At 43.8% G+C, this 21,460-nt stretch overlaps 1 long non-coding RNA gene across 1 annotated transcript; it reads left to right on the top strand.

Moving 5' to 3' along the window:
* Positions 1-6,357: 6,357 nt before the first annotated feature.
* LOC311440635 lies at positions 6,358-15,673 on the top strand. The gene is made up of 3 exons (XR_014695499.1): positions 6,358-6,453; positions 7,944-8,534; positions 9,034-15,673. It is a non-coding gene; the product is annotated as an uncharacterized lncRNA (long non-coding RNA).
* Positions 15,674-21,460: the final 5,787 nt, after the last annotated feature.

Below are 21,460 nucleotides of genomic sequence, written 5' to 3'. Positions count from 1 at the left end.
GCACCTTCAGTGTCCGGAGGTATCCATGTTTCGAGTTCCCTTGCTAATTGGTTTCCAAAAATAGTGGGGCTATTCTTGAATCCTTGAGGTAGTAATGTCCACGTAAGCTGCGTCTTTCTGCCTGAATCGGGATTTTCCCATTCAAAGGCGAATAGGTTTTGGCTTTCTGTGGCTAAGCCTAGGCAGAAGAAGGCATCTTTTAAATCCAGTACGGTAAACCAGACTTGACTATTCTTTAATTTAGTCAGCAAAGTATAAGGGTTTGCCACTACTGGATGTATATCCTCAGTGATTTTATTTATGGCCCTCAAATCCTGAACTAGCCTATAGCTTTTTCATCTGCCTTTTTAATTGGCAATATGGGTGCATTGGATTCTGATTCGCATTCAATCAATAATCCATACTGTAAAAATTGATCAATTATCTCTTTAATTCCTTTCCTATCTTCTGTCCCCAAAGGATATTACTTAACCTTAACGGGTTTCTCTCCTGGCTTTAATTTAATAATTATTAAGGTCACATTTTTAGCTCTTCCAGGGACTTCGGTAGCCCAAACTCCTGGACATACTTGATCTGTGATCTCTAAAGGTATTTCACTTTTAGGGTCAGTTTGTATTAGTGCCAAGCTTAACACATTTATTAGTTGTTCTTCTCCTGTTCTTAATTCCATTTTCCCTTTTTCAAAGACAATTTCTGCTCCTACTTGCTCTAATAAATCTCTACCTAAGAGTGCCCATGAGGAGCTAGGCATAGATAAAAATCTGTGTATGCCCCATTGTTTCCCTAATTTGTACTTCAAAGGTTCACAAAAATAAGCCTTTTCGGTTACACCTTGTCCTGGTTTCAGTTAGAACAGAGTTAATTTTCTTCCTAGTAGCTGGGAGAATGCTATGTTTTGGCTTAGGATGAGAAGAGTGCTGATAACACCCCGATGTTTCAATTGTTGCAGAGCAATGCTTATACCAAGCCAAGGACATCTCAGCTTCTTGCTCTGTCCTGCCAACAGGCAGGCTGGGGGTGCAGTAAGAGCTGGGAGGGGACAGACCCAGGACAGGTGACCCAAACTAGCCAAAGGGGTATTCCATAGCATCTGACGTCAGGCTAAACAATACATAGGGGTGGCTAGCCAGGGGGAGGGGGCCGGACTGCTCGGGGTTAGGCTGGGCATCGGTCAGCGGGTGGTGAGCAATTGCATTGTGCATCACTTGTTTGTACACATTATTAGTAGTGGTACTATTATCATCATTGTATTATTATTATTGTTATTATTATTGTTATTATTGTTGTTATTATTATTATTATTATTATTATTATTATTATTATTATTATTATTTTGTCTTATTAAACTGTCTTTATCTCAACTCACAGGCTTCACTTTCCATTTCTCTCCCCCGTCCCAGAGAGGGAGGGGGAGGGGGAGCGAACAGCTGCGTGGTGTTTAGCTGCCGGCCGGGTTAAACCATGACACACCTTTTACCCTAACATAATAATTCTGTGAAGGCATTAATGCTTGATTTAGAACTGAATACGTTGCCCCATAGCAATAAGAAATTTCACTTCCATTCCTCCCCTAGCTTCATTATAACCAGTGGAGGATCCGCTAGGGTAGATTCCCCAGGTCCCCGTTATTCCTGTTGAAATCAGGGGTTGATTACCCTAGGAAAAGGCTAGTCAATTTGTCCTCCAAAGCCAGGTCCAAACCGTTTTGTTTTATTTATTTATTTATTTATTTATTTTCATTACATTTCAGAGTTGGTCCAAAAATTCCATAGGGCTTTCTTTTAGACCTTGTTGGAAGCATATTCTCAATTCCCAATTCATCCAGGTTTTAGTATTTACTTAACCGTTCATGATTTTCAGGATGATTCGGGTCTTAGTGGGGGTCGGTCAGGGGAATGCAATTGTCCACAGTTCCCTGAACGGTCCCATCAGCAATCTGAGCTCGCACATGAACTCAGGTTGTTTTAAGAGTGTACCTCTTTTCTGTTTCTGTGACAACTCTCTCGGACCGATCATGGTCCCTTTGCCCTAAAGGGCTAACACCCATGATTTTAAGATCTCTGCCTCGGGCAGAGGCAGAACTATTAACATTCCTACATCCTCTTTCCCTGCTCATTCAACTTCAAACACCTTTAACACTTTCAACAACCCTTTTAACACTTCCTTTATCTTTCTCCAGCCTGTACTTCTCTAATGCCAACATCAAAGGTTCAGTTAGGGGCCAACTTAATTCCCTACCTTTTCCCACCAAGATGCTGAAACATCAGTATACAACATTTCATCCTGTTCTGCTTCTCAAAAAACAACATTAACTGTAGCAAAATATTATAGTTTAAAGTTCCATTTAGGGGCCACTTTTCTCCACATTCCAGCTTATAAAGCGGCCACCACTGATTACGATATTTTATCAATGTTTTCCTGTTCACATTTCCACCGGCAGATCCTCCAATATCCTTCCAGTGACTTAAAACACATCCTAACACACTTTTCTTTAAAATTTCACTGCTTGTTTGCCCCCCCAGTTTCCAGTTTACACTTTCAGAATACACATGTTACTTACAAAAGCGTATCACAAAACGTATCACTCACAAAAATACGGGCACGCAATATCTTTCAGTAGCGATGTCACAAAACTACTATTACCAGCAATATTGCCAAAATCACAGTAACAATAGTCAGAGTCAAATTCCACATGCGATAAGTCAGAAAACCGAACTGTGTAACACCGTAACAATATCTTTCTTATAACAATGCCACGAACCTACTATTACCACCAGGAAAATAGCCAAAATCGCAGTAACAATAACCAGAGTTAAATACCATACTCCCTGAGTCAGAAAACCGAAATAGACAACACAATTCCAGATGGACCTTAAAGCGAGCTCCTTCCTTAAGGTCCCCAAACATGTACTTATGGTGATAACCACAAAGTATATACCAAACACTGCCTCGCAGAAGATCACCTTCTGACTTACAGACAGTTCCAGATGACCGGTCTACCAGAAAACCAAACCAGAATAAAGAATATACTCACTTACAATGATGGGGTCCTTGTCTGCCTCCGCAGTGATCCGGTGAGTCGAGGAGTCCCTCCGGGAAATCCCGGGGGTACCCTAGGGAGTCCTGTTCCCAGCGGGTCCTGCAGTCCGGCAGAGAGGTTGTCCCATCTGGGTCGCCAAATTGATTCAAAGATCGAAGCCGAAATTCCTTTAAGTGGTATATTCTTTATTGCAGCGCTGGATGCACGGGGGATCTCTCCACCTATCGTGCATACCCAAAGCAGAAAGCAGTCTTGAATTTATACAATCAATCTATCAATATTCTACAAGCACCTATACATATGCATTACCTATCCCCGCCTTCCCTCGCTTCTCATGCTAATTAGCCTTTTGGCACCTTGTGCCTGCGCAGAGCCTTCCAAGAATTGTGGGCAGGGGTCTTTGGGACGTGGGCAGGGGTCTTTGGGAGGAAGACCCCGAGTCTTCCTCACAGTGTACTTTTCACCTTTGGTCAGGAATCTGCTGAATTGGCATGTTTCTTAATTGCAAGAGCTGGTTGTTGCCAATTCTCCCGTTTGTTGTATCTTTATAATGAATTCCAATGTCCAGTTTCAAGAGTTATAGTCCTTACATTCGTTTCTCTGTCCGCCTGCCGCTTCCTTATCATGAGTTCCAGTGTCTTGTTTCGAGATATACAGTCCTTGTCTGGGGATTGTCCTTGCCTCCCCAATACCTCCTTAATCAGCCTGCACACAATTATCTGAGAATGAAAGCTGCTTTCCAGTAATTCAGAAAGCCAAGTTACGTCTCAGCCTTGAGCATCTCGGGCTTTTGGGCCTGTCTGTAACATTTGGCACCAGCACTAATACTTTTTTTGGCATATGTTTAGCGTTTGGGGCCTGTGTCTGGGATTTGGGCCCTGTCTCGAACCACTGGGGCTTTGTCCTGGGTTTTGGAGCCTGCCTCTAGAGTTCAGGGCCTGTGATTAGGCTTTTGGGGTCTGTGTCTGGGGGCCGGTATCTGGGGGCAAGGGGGGAGCTGCTTGTAGACCCTAGGGGCCAGCATTGAGGGGGTTGGGAGCTGACTCTACACCTTTGGGGCCTCCCTCGGGGGGGGGGGGGGGGAGGGTTGGGAGCTGCTTGTATAGGGTAGGGGGCCTGCCTGGCAGGGGTTGGGAGCTGCTTGTAGAATTTGGGTCGCTGTGTCTGGGGGGGCGGTTGGGGCCTGTGTCTCAGGGGTGTTGGGAACTGGTTGTACACCTTTGGGTCCTGTCTCTGGGGGGGGAGCTACTTGTACCCTTACCATAAGCCGTACTCTAACACATACTTCTACCAGTACCCTTACCCTTACCGTAACCCTTACCTTTACCCTTACTCTTACCCTTACCAAAGCATTACCCTTACCCTTAACGTAAGCCTAAACCTTAACCTTATCCTTACACTTACACTTACCGTAACCCTTACCCTTTCTGCTACACTTACCCTTAGCCTAAATCTAAACCTTACACTTACCCTAACCCTAACACTTACCCTTACCATTACCCATATACTTACTCTTACCCTAACCCTAAATCTTACCCAAACACTTACCCTGACCCTTACATTAACCCTAAACCGTACCCTAAAACTTACACTTACTCTTAACCTTAACCTTACGCTTAACCTTAACCTACTACTTACCCTTTCTTATCCGTCACCATACACCTAAAATTAACCCTAACCATTACCCTAACACTTACCCTTACCCTAACCCAAACCCTAATCCTAACTCTAAACCTTACCCTGACTTGTACACTTATCCTTATCCTTACACTTACCCTAACACTTACCCTTACACTTATCCTTATACATATAACTTACCCTTACCCTAAACCTTAACCTTAACCTAACTCTAACCCTAAACCTTACCTTAACCCTTACCCTGACCCTTACATTAACCCTTACCCTTACCCTAAAACTTACACTTACTCTTAACCTTAACCTTACCCTTAACCTTAACCTAATACTTACCCTTCCGTTTCCCTCAACCTAACCCTAAAATTAACCCTAACCATTACCCTAACACCTACCCTTACCCTAACCCTTACTCTAACCCTTACAATGACCCGTACCCTTACACATACACTTACACTTACTCTTACCCTAAACCTTACCCTTACCATAAGCCATATTCTAACAAATTCTACCCGTACCCTTACCCTTACCGTAATCCTTACCCTTTATGTTACCCTAAACCTTACCCTTACCCTAACACTTACCCTTATCGTAAACCTTACCCTTTCTGCTACATTTACCATTAGCCTAAATCTAAACCTTACACTTACCCTTACCTTAACCCAATACTTACCCTTACGTTTCCCTCACCCTAACCCTAAAATTAACCCTAACCATTATTCTAACACTTACCCTTACCCTAACCCTAACCCTTACTCTAACCCTTACCCTGACCCATACCCTTACACTCACCCTTACCCTTACATTACCCTAACTCTTACCCATACCATAACCCATACCCTAACACATATTTTTACCCTTAACCTTACCGTTACCCTTACCCTTACTCTATCTGTTACCCTTACGCTTACCCTTAACATAAACCTTACCATTAATCTTACCCTTACGCTAACCCTTACCCTTACCCTATCCCTAACACTTATCCTTATCCATACCCTTAACCTTACCCCAACCCTTACCCTTAAGCTGAACATAACCCTAAACCTTACCCCAAACCTTTCCCTGAACCTTACATTAACCCTAACCCTTAACCTAAACCTTACACTTACTCTTAACCTTAACCTTACCCTTAACCTTAAGCTAGTACTTAACCTTACATTTTTCTCACCCTAATCCTAAAATTAACCCTAACCATTACCCTAACACTTAACCGTTACACTTACCCTTATTCTATCCATTACTCTTACACTTTCCCTTAACATAAACCTTACCCTTTACCTTACCCTTACCATAAGCCATACATCAACACTTACATGTACACTTACGCTTACACTTATCCTAGTAATTACTCGTACAATTACCCTTAACCTAACCATAAACATTAAGGATAAGCTTAAGGGTCACCCTTAAGGTTACCGTTATCCTAACACTTACACTTAAGTTCATGGTAAGGGTTAGAGTAAGGGTAAGTGTTAGGGTAATGGTTAGGCTAATTTTAGGTTTAGGGTGAGGGAAACGTAAGAGTAAGTATTAGGTTACAGCTAAGGTTAAGGTTAAGAGTAAGTGTAAGGTTTAGTGTAAGGATTAGGGTTAATGTAAGGGTCAAGGTAAGGGTTGGGGTAAAGGTTTAGGTAAAGGGTAAATATATGTATATTCTAAGGGTGAGGGGTTAGGGTAAGGTTTAGAATTAGGGAAAGGGTAAGTGTAGCAGAAAGGGTAAGGTTTAGGATAAGGGTAAGTGTTAGGATAAGGGTAAGGTTTAGGGTTAGCTTAATAGTAAGGTTAAGGGTAATTGTATGAGTAATTGCTAGGGTAAGTGCAAGCGTAAGTGTACATGTAAGTGTTGTTGTATGGCTTATGGTAAGGGTAAGGTCAAGGGTAAGGTTTATGTTAAGGGTAAGCGTAAGGGTAACGGATAGAGCAAGGGTAAGGGTAAGGTTAAGGGTAACGGTAAGGTTAAGGGTACAAATATGTGTTAGGGTATGGGTTATGGTATGGGTAAGAATTAGGGTGAGTATAAGGGTAAGGGTAAGGGTAAGGGTACAGGTCAGGGTAAGGGTTAGAGTAAGGGTTAGGGTTAGGGTAAGGTTAAGTGTTAGGGTAATGGTTAGGGTTAGTTTTAGGGTTAAAGTCAGGAAAACGTATGCGTAAGTATTAGGTGAATGTTAAGGGTAAGGTTAAGGTTAAGAGTAAGGGTAAGGTTTAGGGTAAGGGTTAGGGTTAATGTAAGGGTCAGGGTAAGGGTTGGGGTAAGGTTTAGGGTAAGGGTTAGGTTAAGGATAAGTGTTAGGGTAAGGGTAAGGTTAATGGTAACCGTAAGTGTAAAGGTAAGGGTTACGGTAAGGGTAAGAATAAGGGTATGGGTAACGGTAAGGGCGAGGGTTAGGCTAAGGGTAAGTGTAAGGTTTAGATTTAGGCTAAGGGTAAGTGTAGCAGAAAGGGTAAGGTTTACGGTAAGGGTAAGTGTTAGGATAAGGGTAAGGTTTAGGGTTAGGTTAAGGGTAATGGTAAGGGTAACGGTAAGGGTAAGGGTAACGGTAACGGTAAGGGTAAGGGTAACGGTAACGGTAAGGGTAAGGGTTACGGTAAGGGTACGGTTACGGGTAGAAGTATGTGTTAGAGTATGGGTTATGGTAAGGGTAAGGGTTAGAGTAAGGGTTAGGGTAAGGGTAATGGTTAGGGTTAATTTTAGGGTTAGGGTGAGGGAAAAGTAAGGGTAAGTATTAGGTTAAGGTTAAGGGTAAGGTTAAGGTTAAGTTTTAGGGTTAGGGTTAATGTAAGGGTCAGGGTAAGGGTTCAGGTAAGGTTTAGGGTTAGGGTTAGGTTAAGGTTAAGTGTTTGGGTAAGGGTAAGGTAAATGGTAACCGTAAGTGTAAGGGTAAGGGTTAGGGTAAGGGGAAGAGTAAGGGGAAGGGGAAGGGGAAGTCTAAGGGTCCGGGTCCGGGTAAAAGTTAGAGTAAGGGTTAGGGTTAGGTAAGGATAAGTGTTCAGGTAATGGTTACGGTTAATTTTAGGGTTATGGTGAGGGAAAGGTAAGAGTATGTATTAGTTTAAGGGTAAGGTTAAAGGTAAGATTAAGTGTAAGGTTTAGGTTAAGGGTTAGGATTAGAGTAAGGGTTAGGGTAAGGGTTAGGGTTAATGTAAGGGTCAGGGTAAGGATTGGGGTAAGGTTTAGGTCAAGGGTAAAAGTAAGTATAATGGTAAGGGTAAGGGTGAGGGTTAGGCTAAGGTTTAGAATTAGGCAAAGGGTAAGTGTAGCAAAAAGGGTAAGGTTTAGGATAAGGGTAAGTGTTAGGATAAGGGTAAGGTTTAGGGTTAGCTTAATAGTAAGGTTAAGAGTAATTGTACGAGTAATTGCTAGGGTAAGTGCAAGCGTAAGTGTACATGTAACTGTTGTTGTATGGCTTATGATAAGGGTGTGAGGAATGTTTTAACAATTCGTGTCCATAAAGAACAATTCTGTTTGAATCCTGTCTGCCTCTGGGCCCTGCACTGGCAATTTAATTCTTGAACCTCAGCTGCAGTGTGTCCCAGTCTCCCCCTCATTCTAGTCAATTTATCACTCCTTAAATTTATGAACCTGTTTGCTTTTGTTATTCCGGACTTCTATTTCTAACACTGCTATAGATGTGTCTGTGAATGGCTGGGGAAGAATGTTTTAATTACTCGTGAAGCTCTTTGTGTTTGATGTCTGGGAGTTTCAGAACAACTGATAACAACTAGTGACTGTTATGGGATACTATGCGGATCTTTGGTATCTGGTTAGGGGAGCCGAGAGATTAAGAGGAAGGAAAAAGAAGCTGAAGGACGGCTGGGAGACAAGTCTTGAAGAGAATGTTCTATAAACTTGGTATGGTGCCAAGTAAGTACAAAGGGGGAGAGGAAGACTACGAGCCTTCAGCATGAAAGACCCCTAGAGACCCCCAGAAGAGACCCCAGAGGAGACTGCGCATGCTCCAGTAGGAGAGACTGCACCCCGGAAGCTAATTTTAATAATCTATTTTTTTTAGAAGTAGTAATGAATATGTATTAGTCTAGGAGCATAAAAATCAGCTGCTTGATGTAACTGGTGTGCGTCCTGGTGGAGCGGAGACTCCCGGTGCACCCAGCGCTGTTTGCTTACCTCTATTCCTTTATATTCTTTCAATAAATCCTATTTTTTTATTTAATCCTAATTTGAATCCTGAGCCATTTATAACAATTTTGGGGCTCGTCCAGGATGGCTATAGTTCCTGAATTCTGATTTAATCTAGGAGAGGCGCCCCACCATTTGGTGGCTCCTGTTTGAGTCAGATCGGGACTAATGCCATCCTGAACCTGAATAAAGGTAAGCAAAGAATTTGTTTTCGTTTTTTTTTGAGCTCCCTTGCTGGCTGTTTTTTGCCTGTAATTCTGCGCGCGAAGATCCGGACGAAGACGACAAGGTCGTTTGGATACCGTTCGGTTGGATTCCGGTGTCCGGAATCGAACCGGATGAAGACGACAGTCGTTTGTGGATACCGTCTGGTTCGATCCCAGACGAAGACAGCAGAGATGCTTGTGGATACCGTCCAGTTGGATTCTGGATGAATACGACTGATTCGTAAGATACCGTCCGGTTGGGTAAAGGTGCGGTTGCTAGTGTTTGTGTGTGAGAGTGTAACTGAGACTTCTAAAGTCCGTGTGGAGGTCTTTTTGTTTTCTCACCAGTTCTAATCTCATACATTGGTATGGTGCCAAGTAAGTACAAAGGGGGAGAGGAAGACTACGAGCTGATTAAGGAGGTACTGGGGAGGTATTGGGGAGGCAAGGGCAATCCCCAGACATGGACTGTATATCTCGAAACAAGACACTGGAACTCATGATAAGGAAGCGGCAGACGGACAGAGAAACAAACGTAAGGACTATAAATCTCAAAACTGGACATTGGAATTCATTATAAAGATACAACAAACGGAAGAATTGGCAACAACCAGCTCTCGCAATTAAGAAACATGCCAATTCAGCAGATTCCTGACCAAAGGTGAAAAGTACACTGTGAGGAAGACTCGGGGTCTTCCTCCCAAAGACCCCTGCCCACGTCCCAAAGACCCCTGCCCACAATTCTTGGAAGGCTCTGCGCAGGCGCAAGGTGCCAAAAGACTAATTAGCATGAGAAGCGAGGGAAGGCGGGGATAGGTAATGCATATGTATAGGTGCTTGTAGAATAATGATAGATTGATTGTATAAATTCAAGACTGCTTTCTGCTTTGAGTATGCACGATAGGTGGAGAGATCCCCCGTGCATCCAGCGCTGCAATAAAGAATATACCACTTAAAGGAATTTCGGCTTCGATCTTTGAATCAGAGCCTTCAGCATGAAAGACCCCTAGAGACCCCCAGAAGAGACCCCAGAGGAGACTGCGCATGCTCCAGTAGGAGAGACTGCACCCCGGAAGCTAATTTTAATAATCTATTTTTTTTAGAAGTAGTAATGAATATGTATTAGTCTAGGAGCATAAAAATCAGCTGCTTGATGTAACTGGTGTGCGTCCTGGTGGAGCGGAGACTCCCGGTGCACCCAGCGCTGTTTGCTTACCTCTATTCCTTTATATTCTTTCATAGAAGACAGCAGAGATGCTTGTGGATACCGTCCAGTTGGATTCTGGATGAATACGACTGATTCGTAAGATACCGTCCGGTTGGGTAAAGGTGCGGTTGCTAGTGTTTGTGTGTGAGAGTGTAACTGAGACTTCTAAAGTCCGTGTGGAGGTCTTTTTGTTTTCTCACCAGTTCTAATCTCCTGTCGGGGGTGCTGGGCTGGTGAAGAGAGGGATACGTGGGTGGGTGATAGGTCCTAAACCCCCTGCAAGACACTCTCACTAGGGGCAACCAAGGACTGTGGGAATTGCCACTAGTAAAATTCCCGGATGGGTCAGATAAAATCGAAGACCAAGGACCAGAAAGGGAGCAAATTACCAGATATATGACCAAAAAGTCCATTACGAATAATGATTAGAAATTGGAACAATAGGGGCCCCAGAAAATTAAAGAGTAAATTAAAAATGATCCTGTATTATATGATAGAATGACCAAAAGAACTCTTAAGACCCCATGTATTTTGATCCACGGAGGACGGGGTCTGTCAGGCTTTGAACATTAATAGTAGAATACCCATGGATCCAGAAAAGAGCAAGCTGAAACATTGGAATTAGAAATTTGAGAGCAATTGATTAAGAATGAATATGTGCTACATTTGTGCCTGTGCTGCACTTATACCACCAGATAACAGGAGCCTCTCGGACCCCGAGAACCAGATCAAAAACAACCTCATGGTTCGGACATTAATCAAGGGGTCTGAGATAAGGAGGACTGCTCACAAAGGGACAGCTTAGGAATATGTATATGTATAGGAATGTTCATGTATATGTAACTCTTTACTAGAGCAATTTGCCACGTTAGGCGTGCACGACTTTGGTGGGACTACCCGCCCCGTGCTGCATGGAACTGAGTAAACATACCTACTTTACAATCTTACTGATTGTGGAGTCAGCTTTCTGTGAGTCATTTTGGTGAGCCAGGCAGGAGACACTCTGCTCGGCTGCGGGATCGGCTGCAGCGCGGACGCCCCTAGGTGCACCCTGAGCGTTTTTGCTCGGAGGGGACTCCACTCTCAGCTGCTCACCGCAGGAGCAAAGATCTCCTGAAACTGCAGACAAACGGTATGTTTTCAGCTGCTGGAGGGATACTAACTGGAGTGTTAATAATTGTATGTGTTTTTATGTATGTATTTTGTGTTGACATTTTGTATATTGTAATATTTGCATATTGTATGTATTTTGTGTTGAAAGTATTTGTGTAAATGTAAGGGTTTGAAACAAAGTGTTACAAGTCACTTCACGAAGAACACAGTCAGAGACAATACTTGTTTGGTTGGTTATCATTCTAAATTATATTCCTGTGGTATGAATGAGATGTGCTGGAGGCCTCCGTGTGCGATTGTGCTGTGTGAGTGAGACGCAGCGTTGCTGCAAAGCGAGTGCAGAGTTCCGATCCGTTGTTCCGTACTCTCCACAAGGGGAGTGGGCAGAGACGAACGAAGTGCTTGACAGACTGAAAAGAAGTGCTGTTTTATCCAAGTTTTGAGTGGTGGTGCCCAGTGTATCTTGTGTATCTTGTGTATCCTATTTTTGCTCTTAAATGTTTTGACTGTGACAAGAAAAAGGCAGGAGCATGATATGACATGCTTTCTGCAACATATGAGGCCTGCACAGGCCGAGACCTGGACTCGCTGAGACCTGAACAGGCCGAGAGACCGGAGCGGTGCCGAGAGACTGGAGTGGCGCTGGGAGACCCGAGACACTACGGAGGGACTACCACTGGACGGAGAGAGCCCTGAGAGACGCTGCAGAGCCACGGACGGCTCTGAGACACAGAATAGACCGGACAGAAGCCGGAAAACGCGGGGAATTGAAGTAATTGCGGGACATCCAAGATCGAGTTGCTACGGGAGACCAGAGGCGTCAGTGGACACCGGTAGCCGACCCTCACCGTGTGGCCAGTCGGCACAGAGCAGAGGGGCGGACATCAGGACCCTGCAGCCTGTCTGACGTAACCATGGAGGCAGCGGCAGCAGCGGCTGTGCTGCTTCACTCTAGCATTCTTTTTATAAAAGGTTTATCTTGCAATGCAAAAAAGACTATTAGTCCCCAGATTGGTGTTATAACTGTTACTAATGACGACTAAGCTCTATTGCAGGGCAGGAGTGCAGAGACGCAGATTACACTGCCAAATGACCACCAGCAGGCTCTTTCACAAACCTAAGGTTGCAGCTGGCACTGCCTGCAGCCATATAGCAGACGTTACACTCTCTTTCCTAACTAGTAATCATGTGTCTCATCCATTTGTGGTGAATGGTCAGTGGCAAAAAGAAAAGGAGGATGCCACTGACACTAACAGCATGGGTAATAGGAGTAGTATAAGTGACACAGGTGACGGTGCGAGGCGAGGCGCTCTGCCTGCTGCTCGCCTTCGCCTGACTGTGCACTGCTGCCGACGGTGCTAGAGTAAAATGTGAAGACTGCTCAGATGGCAGTGATGAGAGTGTTTGTGTGAAGAAGATGTGTGAAGAAGATGTGTGCTGAATCTGACTTTGTGTGCAACGGTGGTCAGTGTGTGCCAAACAGATGGCAGTGTGATGGGGATCTGGATTGTGAAGATGGGTCTGATGAAAGTGCTGAGCTGTGTCATATGAGAACAGTGTCATGGAAATGTGATGGTGAAAAAGACTGTGACAGTGGAGAAGATGAAGAGAATTGTGGCGATGTGATAGAGATCCTTACTGTAAGGATGGAAGAGATGAAATTAACTGCCCTTCCTGGACCTGTAGGCCAGACCAGTTCAGATGTGAACTGTGTCCATGGGAGTAGGCAGTGCAGTGGTGTGAGAGACTGTCTGGATGGCACTGATGAAGCAAACTGTAACAATGTTATTCAGTGCTCTGGACCTGGCAAATTCAAGTGCAGAAGTGGAGAATGCATAGATATCAATAAAGTGTGTAACCAGCAGAGAGACTGCAAGGACTGGGGTGATGAGCCCCTGAAGGAATGCAACATAAATGAATGTGACTGTCCAGCTGTGAAACTGTGGAGATAGTGATGAATGCCAAAACCCTGTAGTCAAATCTGTATCAACCTGAAAGGCTATCAGATGAATCCTGCTACAGGAACCTGGAAAGGGCCATACGGCAAAGCAAATTAAATAACTGCTATTTAACTTGTCAGAAGATAAAAAATAAAGTGTTTCAACAAGCAGCCACGGGAGGGAAGAATCACTGAACCCTCGATGTGAGGGACTGTACCTTGTTTTACTGACTACTGAAACAGCTGTGAGAACTGCAGAAAGGGACCCACGCATCCAGAATAAAAGGACCAGTAACTACTGAAACTTGGAGGGTTGAGTCCGCTCCTGGGAAACTGAAACTCAAGCTAAGGGAGAACTAATATTCTGGCAACGAGGCTCTGCATGAATTAAGGATGCCAAATAAAAAGGACAAGCCTAAAGGGAGAAAAGGGAGAAGGCAAGACTGGGGCAGGACCCTCCACTGTGGTGTGTATGGTCTACCGAGGGAGGCAACCCCTATCGGTATTGACTGCCGAATGAGAGGGCCTCGACCGGACTTCTCCCACACTAAGATCAGGTTGTCCCGAGAAAATAACATTAAAAACCTCTTTTTTAAACCTATATAAAATTGTGATTCGTTTTACAGGAGCTGGATCACCCTGACAGGCCGAACGGTAACACAAGTCTGAATCGACCCTGAAGGCGTTTGCCTATTATGATCCAGCTACATGGGCAGAAGACAGATCCTGGGGCTATAGGACCTCAGTATATATACTTAATAGAATAATTAGGTTATTAGCTGTAATAGAAATAGTTATAAATGATGAGAACTGATCTAAATGAGTTATAAAGATGAGAACTGCTTTGTATCAAAATTGCCTAGCTTTGGATTGTTTGCTAGCACAAGAAGGAGAAGTCTGTGGAAAATTTAACTTTAGTAATTACTGTTTAAAGATTGATGAAAAGGTGTTTCTTCCTAGTAACTGATAGAATGTTATGTTCTGGTTTAGGATGAGAAGAATGTTAATAATATGCTGATGTTTTAATTGTTTTTAATTGTTACAGAGCAGTGCTTACACCAAGCCAAGGACCAAGCCAAATTCAGCTTCTCACTGTCCTGCCAGCAGGCAGGCTGGGAGGAGGGCCGGACTGCTCGGGGTAAGGTTGGGCATCGGACAGCAGGTGGTGAGCAATTGCATTGTGCATCACTTGTTTCGTACACATTATTACTAGTAGTACTATTATCATCATTATTGTTATTATCTTCTTGTTTTTAACTCAACTCACAGGCTTCACTTTCCCATTTCTCTCTCCCATCCCAGAGAAGGAGGGGGGAGGTGAGCGAGCAAACACAAACCTGGAAGGATATGGAATGGGATTTATTTTCATGGCTGCCTGGTGGACCATGGGTCAAAAGAGTGTTATTTTTATTGTTATGTGGTGTAATTACGTTATTATTTGTACCTTGTATGATACCTTGTCTTACATTATTAATACACCGGGTGATAAATAGTACATTTGTAATAACTTCATTAAAAAAAGAAGGGAATATGTCAATTATGATGCTTAAGAATTGGACCCTCCAAGAACAAACTGATGAAATCCAATTATTAATAACAGAAGAGACACGAATTGGGGATGTTAAAAAGAAGATAAGGGATTGTGAGGAATGTTTTAACAATTCGTGTCCATAAAGAACAATTCTGTTTGAATCCTGTCTGCCTCTGGGCCCTGCACTGGCAATTTAATTCTTGAACCACAGCTGCAGCGTGTCCCAGTCTCCCCCTCATTCTAGTCAATTTATCACTCCTTAAATTTATGAACCTGTTTGCTTTTGTTATTCCGGACTTCTATTTCTAACACTGCTATAGATGTGTCTGTGAATGGCTGGGGAAGAATGTTTTAATTACTCGTGAAGCTGTTTGTGTTTGATGTCTGGGAGTTTCAGAACAACTGATAACAACTAGTGACTGTTATGGGATACTATGCGGATCTTTGGTATCTGGTTAGGGGGGCCGAGAGATTAAGAGGAAGGAAAAAGAAGCTGAAGGACGGCTGGGAGACAAGTCTTGAAGAGAATGTTCTATAAACTTGGTATGGTGCCAAGTAAGTACAAAGGGGGAGAGGAAGACTACGAGCCTTCAGCATGAAAGACCCCTAGAGACCCCCAGAAGAGACCCCAGAGGAGACTGCGCATGCTCCAGTAGGAGGGACTGCACCCCGGAAGCTAATTCTAATAATCTATTTTTTTTAGAAGTAGTAATGAATATGTATTAGTCTAGGAGCATAAAAATCAGCTGCTTGATGTAACTGGTGTGCGTCCTGGTGGAGCGGAGACTCCCGGTGCACCCAGCGCTGTTTGCTTACCTCTATTCCTTTATATTCTTTCAATAAATCCTATTTTTTTATTTAATCCTAATTTGAATCCTGAGCCATTTATAACAAGGGTTAGGTTAACTTTAAGGTTTATGTTAAGTGTAAGTGTAAGGGTAACGGAGACAGTAAAGGTAAGGGTAAGGGGAATGGTAAAGTTAAGGCTACAAGTACGTGTTAGGGTATGGGTTATGGTAAGGGTAAGTGTTAGGGTAATGGTTAGGGTTAATTTTAGGGTTAGGGTGAGGGAAACATAAGGGTAAGTGTTAGGGTAATAGTTAAGGGTAAGGTTAAGGTTAAGAGTAAGTGTAAGTTTTAGGGTAAGGGTTAGGGTTAATGTAAGGGTCAGGGTAAGGGCTGGGGTAAGGTTTAGGGTTAGGGTTAGGTTAAGGGTAAGGATTAGGGTAAGGGTAAGGGTATGGATAAGGATAAGTGTAAGTGTTAGGGTAAGGGTAATGTTAAAGGTAACAGTAAGTGTAAGGAGAAGGGTTAGGGTAAGGGTAAGAGTAAGGGTATTGGCAACAGTAAGGGTGAGGGTTACAGTAAGGGTAAGTGTAAGGTTTAGATTTAGGCTAAGGGTAAGTGTAGCAGAAAGGGTAAGGTTTACTGTAAGGTTTAAGGTTTCGGCTTAGGTTAAGGGTAAGGGTAAGGGTAAGGGTAATTGTACGAGTAATTGCTAGGGTAAGTGTAAGCGTAAGTGTACATGTAAGTGTTGTTGTAGGGCTTATGGTAAGGGTAAGGTCAAGGGTAAGGTTTATGTTAAGGGTAAGCGTAAGGGTAACAGATAGAGTAAGGGTAAGGGTAAGGTTAAGGTTACAAATATGTGTTAGGGTATGGGTTATGGTATGGGTAAGAATTAGGGTGAGTATAAGGGTAAGGGTAAGTGTAAGGGTACAGGTCAGGGTAAGGGTTAGAGTAAGGGTTAGGGTTAGGGTTAGGGTAAGTGTAAGGGTTAGGGTAAGGGTTAGTTTTAGGGTTAAAGTCAGGAAAATGTATGCGTAAGTATTAGGTTAATGTTAAGGGTAAGGTTAAGGTTAAAAGTAAGTGTAAGGTTTAGGGTAGAGGTTAGGGTTAATGTAAGGGTCAGGGTAAGGGTTGGGGTAAGGTTTAGGGTAACGGTTAGGTTCAGGATAAGTGTTAGGGTAAGTGTAAGGTTAATGGTAACCGTAGGGTTACGGTAAGGGTAAGAATAAGGGTATGGGTAATGGTAAGGGCGAGGGTTAGGCTAAGGGTAAGTGTAAGGTTTAGATTTAGGCTAAGGGTAAATGTAGCAGAAAGGGTAAGGTTTACGGTAAGGGTAAGTGTTAGGATAAGGGTAAGGTTTAGGGTTAGGTTAAGGGTAAGGGATAGGGTAAGGGTAAGGGTTACGGTAAGGGTACGGGTACGGGTAGAAGTATGTGTTAGAGTATGGGTTATGGTAAGGGTGAGGGTTAGGGTAAGGGTAAGTGTTGGGGTAATGGTTAGGGTTAATTTTAGGGTTAGGGTGAGGGAAAAGTAAGGGTAAGTATTAGGTTAAGGTTAAGGGTAAGGTTAAGGTTAAGTTTTAGGGTTAGGGTTAATGTAAGGGTCAGGGTAACGGTTCAGGTAAGGTTTAGGGTTAGGGTTAGGTTAAGGTTAAGTGTTAGGGTAAGCGGAAGTTGTATGGATAAGGATTAGTGTAAGGGATAGGGTAAGGGTAAGTGTTCGGGTAAGGGTAAGGTTAATGGTAACCGTAAGTGTAAGGGTAAGGGTTAGGGTAAGGGGAAGAGTAAGGGTAAGGGTAGGGGAAGTCTAAGGTTATGGGTCAGGGTTAAAAGTTAGACTAAGGGTTAGGATTAGGGTTAGGTAAGGATAAGTGTTAGGGTAATGGTTACGGTTAATTTTAGGGTTATGTTGAGGGAACATAGCAACAGTGCGCGCAGTCGCAGAATATACCAGGATGTGCTGAGTAATCCCAGAATTAGCAAGGTATAAAAAGGGACCCTGGCAGGGGTGAGGTGCGTGCCGTTGGCGGAGCTGAGACTCCCCGGCTGCCCAGTGCTGTTTTGCTTGATGTTTGCTTACTCAATAAATTCCTTTCTATGATTAATACAATGCTCTCTGAAAATTAATTAAGGGGGCAACTTATAACACTTTGGACGCTCAAAACCCAAACCCAAAAACTTTGGACGCTCAAAACCCTATCCCGAAAACAGGACGCTCAAAGCCCTAACCCAAAATCATTAGGATGCTCCAAGCCCTAACCCAAAAACATTCGGACGCTCAAAACCCAAACCCAAAACATTAAGGTGCTCCAAACCCTATCCGGAAAACATTAGGAAGCTCAAAGACCTATCCCAAATACTTAGGACGCTCAAAACCCTATCCTGGAAACACTGAGATGCTCAGAACCCTATCCTCAAAATTTAGGACGCTCCAAACCCTAACCCAAAAACATTAGGACGCTCAAAGCCCCAACCCAAAACATTAGGACGCTCCAAACGCTATCCTGGAAACATTAAGATGCTCAAAACCCTATCCTGAAAACTGAGGATGCTCATTACCCAGACCCAAAATATTAAGATGCTCAAAACCCTAACCCAACTACTTAGGATGCTTGAAAGCCGATCCCAAAAAATTAGGGCACACAAAAGCCTAACCCCAAAAATTAAGATGCTCAAAATCCAAACCCCCAAAATTAGGATACTCAAAACCCTGGCCCTGGAGAACCTAACCTGAAAAAAAAAAAAAAAAAAAAAAAAAAAAAGATCTTAAAACCCTAACCGTAAATAACTGACCAAAAATAAAACCTTAAGACTCTAACCCTAAAAAACATATCAACACTACAACCCAAAAAACTCTAATACCCTAACACGCTAACCCTGAAACCCTTAAAACCCTAACCCCCAAATCCTTAAAACCCTAACCGTTAAAACTCCAACCCTAAAAACCTTAAAATCCTAAACATAAACCCTGAAACCCCTTACCCTGAAACCCAACCCTAGTGCCCAATCCCTGAAACCTTAAAACCCTGAATCAATCTGTAGCAAATAGCATAGGCTGAGTCGAGGATCTCAGTACAGTAGCATTATTATTCGAGATTACAATGGCGGGTGTCCCACAAGCAGGAGGGTGCCTACTAATTCCATACACAGTTTATACACTTTTTTTTTCTGCTGAGGACCGGGACCCTCCCGACCCTCCCCTGTTTCCCCTTTAACTGTGCTATTCAAGGTTCATAATCTAGCTGGTGCTTCACAGAAAATACACAGCTGCTGGCCTGTTACAAGTCACATTTCTTTTGAGGTTTTTACTCTTTGAGGTGGTAATGTTTCTTACGCCGTGATTTCCACCTAATTGCTGTAAGGATTCTGGTTGTCTGCGTTTTACAAGGTTGTCTGTTATAATAAATAAAAGTCCCAAATAGGATTACAATCAAAGTTTACAATTCACTGAATGAATAGAGGTAAGCAAACAGTGCTGGGTACGCCGGGAGTCTCTGCTCCACCAAGACGCGCACCAGTTATACACCAGTTACCTCCCTTAAGGGATATAGAGAAGCCCTCTCAGATACATCCGTCCTACTTCTCCTGCATGCGGCCGGAGGTCGGTCTAATTCTGGTGCTGTTGGTGGTGGAAGCTGGGGCAACGGTGGTACTGGTGGCGATACCACAGCCACCGGAGGGGGAGCCGCCGGGAGTGGATTGTTAGGATATGGAGGTGGTAGCTTATCCAACGGCTCACGTTTATCTTCTTTTTCTTTTTCATGTTCTTCTTGTTCTTCAAATTTCTTACCTGCTTTTAGTGTAAATATTGAGGCTGGAAAAGGACGTGAAGTCCTCCTGATCCATAATCCTGCATAATCACTTTCTTCCTGGCTAAAAGGTTCCTTTGAATTAACATGGATATTTAAGGCCTGGAAAATCCAGTCTTTGAAGGATCCAAAAACAGGCCAAAAGACATGTAGTCTTAAAGGCTCCTTTGGCCATTCTGTCACACAATACTGGACCATTTTTAATTTACTTTTTCCTTTTCTGGGGTCCCTATCATTCCAATTTCGAATCGTTATTCCTAATGGACTTTCTGGTGGTATGACTGGTAATTTGCTCCCTTTCTTCTGGTCTCTGGTCTTCGATTTTGTCTGACCCATCTAGGAATTTTACTCTGGCAATTCCCACAGCCCTTGGTTACCTTAGTAAGAGTGTCTTGCAGGGGGTCGAGGACCTATCACACACCCACAAATCCTATAGGAATCCCTTCGGTCCTTCACCGGCCAAGTCCCTCACGGGAGATTGGAACCGCGGTTAGAAGACCTCCACAATCGCTTCAGAACTAAGTTCCATCTCAGTCACACTCTTACACACACAGGCAACCGAACCCCACCCAACCGAACGGTATACGCTTTAAATGCTTACGACTCCGTCATCTTCGTTCGGATCTTCACACACACAATTATGGGCAAAATATAGTGCTGCAGCTGGCAAGGGAGCTGAAAAAAAGAATCAGAAACTTTGCTTACCTTTATTCAGGTTCAAGATGCCATTAGTTCCGACCTGACTCAAACAGCAGCCACCAAATGGTGGGGGTGCCTCTCCTAGATCAAACCAGAAATCAGGAACCAAAGCCCTCCCGGACGAGCGCCCTCTTGTAATAAATGACTGGGTCCCAAATAGGATTGCAATTGAAATTTACAATTTATTAATTGAATAGAGGTAAGCAAGCAGCGCTGGGTGCGCCAGGAGTCTCTGCTCCACCAAGACGCACACAAGTTACATCAGGCGGCTGGTTTTTATGCTGCTAGGCTAATACATATTCATTACTACTTCTACAAAAGGCAGGGTTATTCTAATTAGTTCCCAGAATCCAAACCCTCCCACTGGTGCAGGCGTTATCAGTCTCCGGTGGTCCCTCTGGGGGCCGCTCGTACTGAAGGCTTGTAGTCTTCCTCCCAGGCTTTTCTCTTGTCCATCTCCTTTGTCCATCTTGGCTGGATGGCAGACACTTGCATAGTGTCCCATGCAACAGTTGTAATAGTTAGCAGTTATTCTGAAACCCCTTTGTTCTCTTATCCCCTATTGACCCGAATTGCTGGACCATTCCTTTGCAAGATTCAAGAACTATATATATTAACCACTCTGGTTTTCTCAGACTTTTCATCATATCATGCGGCCCTAGCATTGTTCCGTATTGACACGAATCAGATGAACTCATTTCACACTGTTAAGCTGTCTTATCACTGCAAGCATATCTCAATACCACCTTCCTTCCCTCTACAGGATGTAACTGCGCAAAAACAACATTTTTATTCCCACAACCTTGATCCCCTTACCCTGAAATCCTTATTCCCCTTAAACCTAACAACTCTAACCACAACCCTAACCCTTATTATCAACCCCCTAACGCTAATGACACTGACTTTAATCCAAACCCCAAACTGCCCCTAACCCCAGACAACCAACAACGAAACACACACACACAAAGATGGAAACTACAAAAAAGGCAAAACCCACGATACAGGCCCCAAATCACAAATACGCAACCAAAATGCTACAGAAAAGCCCCAGATGCAGGCCCCAAATGCTACTGCTAGGCCTCAAAAGCTCAAGATGCATCCCAAAGCAAAAATGCAGGCCCCAAACGTTACAGAAAAGCCCCCAAACCCAGGCTGCACAAGTCTACAAGCAGGCCCCAAACTGCCAACAGAAGCAGGCACCAACCACACCCAGATGCAGACCCCAACTGCCCACAAGCAGCTCCTACCCCACCACCCCCTCCCAAGAACTGGACTCCACCCAGACACTGGCCCAAGACCCGGACCCGACCCCTGCCAACCCCCCTACCCTCCCCCCGACACAGGTGTACAAGCAGCTCACAACC

The sequence above is a fragment of the Aythya ferina genome, assembly GCF_964211825.1.
Source record: "Aythya ferina genome assembly, chromosome: 8".
In the NCBI taxonomy this organism is placed as follows: Eukaryota; Metazoa; Chordata; class Aves; order Anseriformes; family Anatidae; genus Aythya; species Aythya ferina.
The sequence above is the reverse complement of the archived record's forward strand: the minus strand, read 5'-3'. Positions and strand labels throughout refer to the sequence as shown.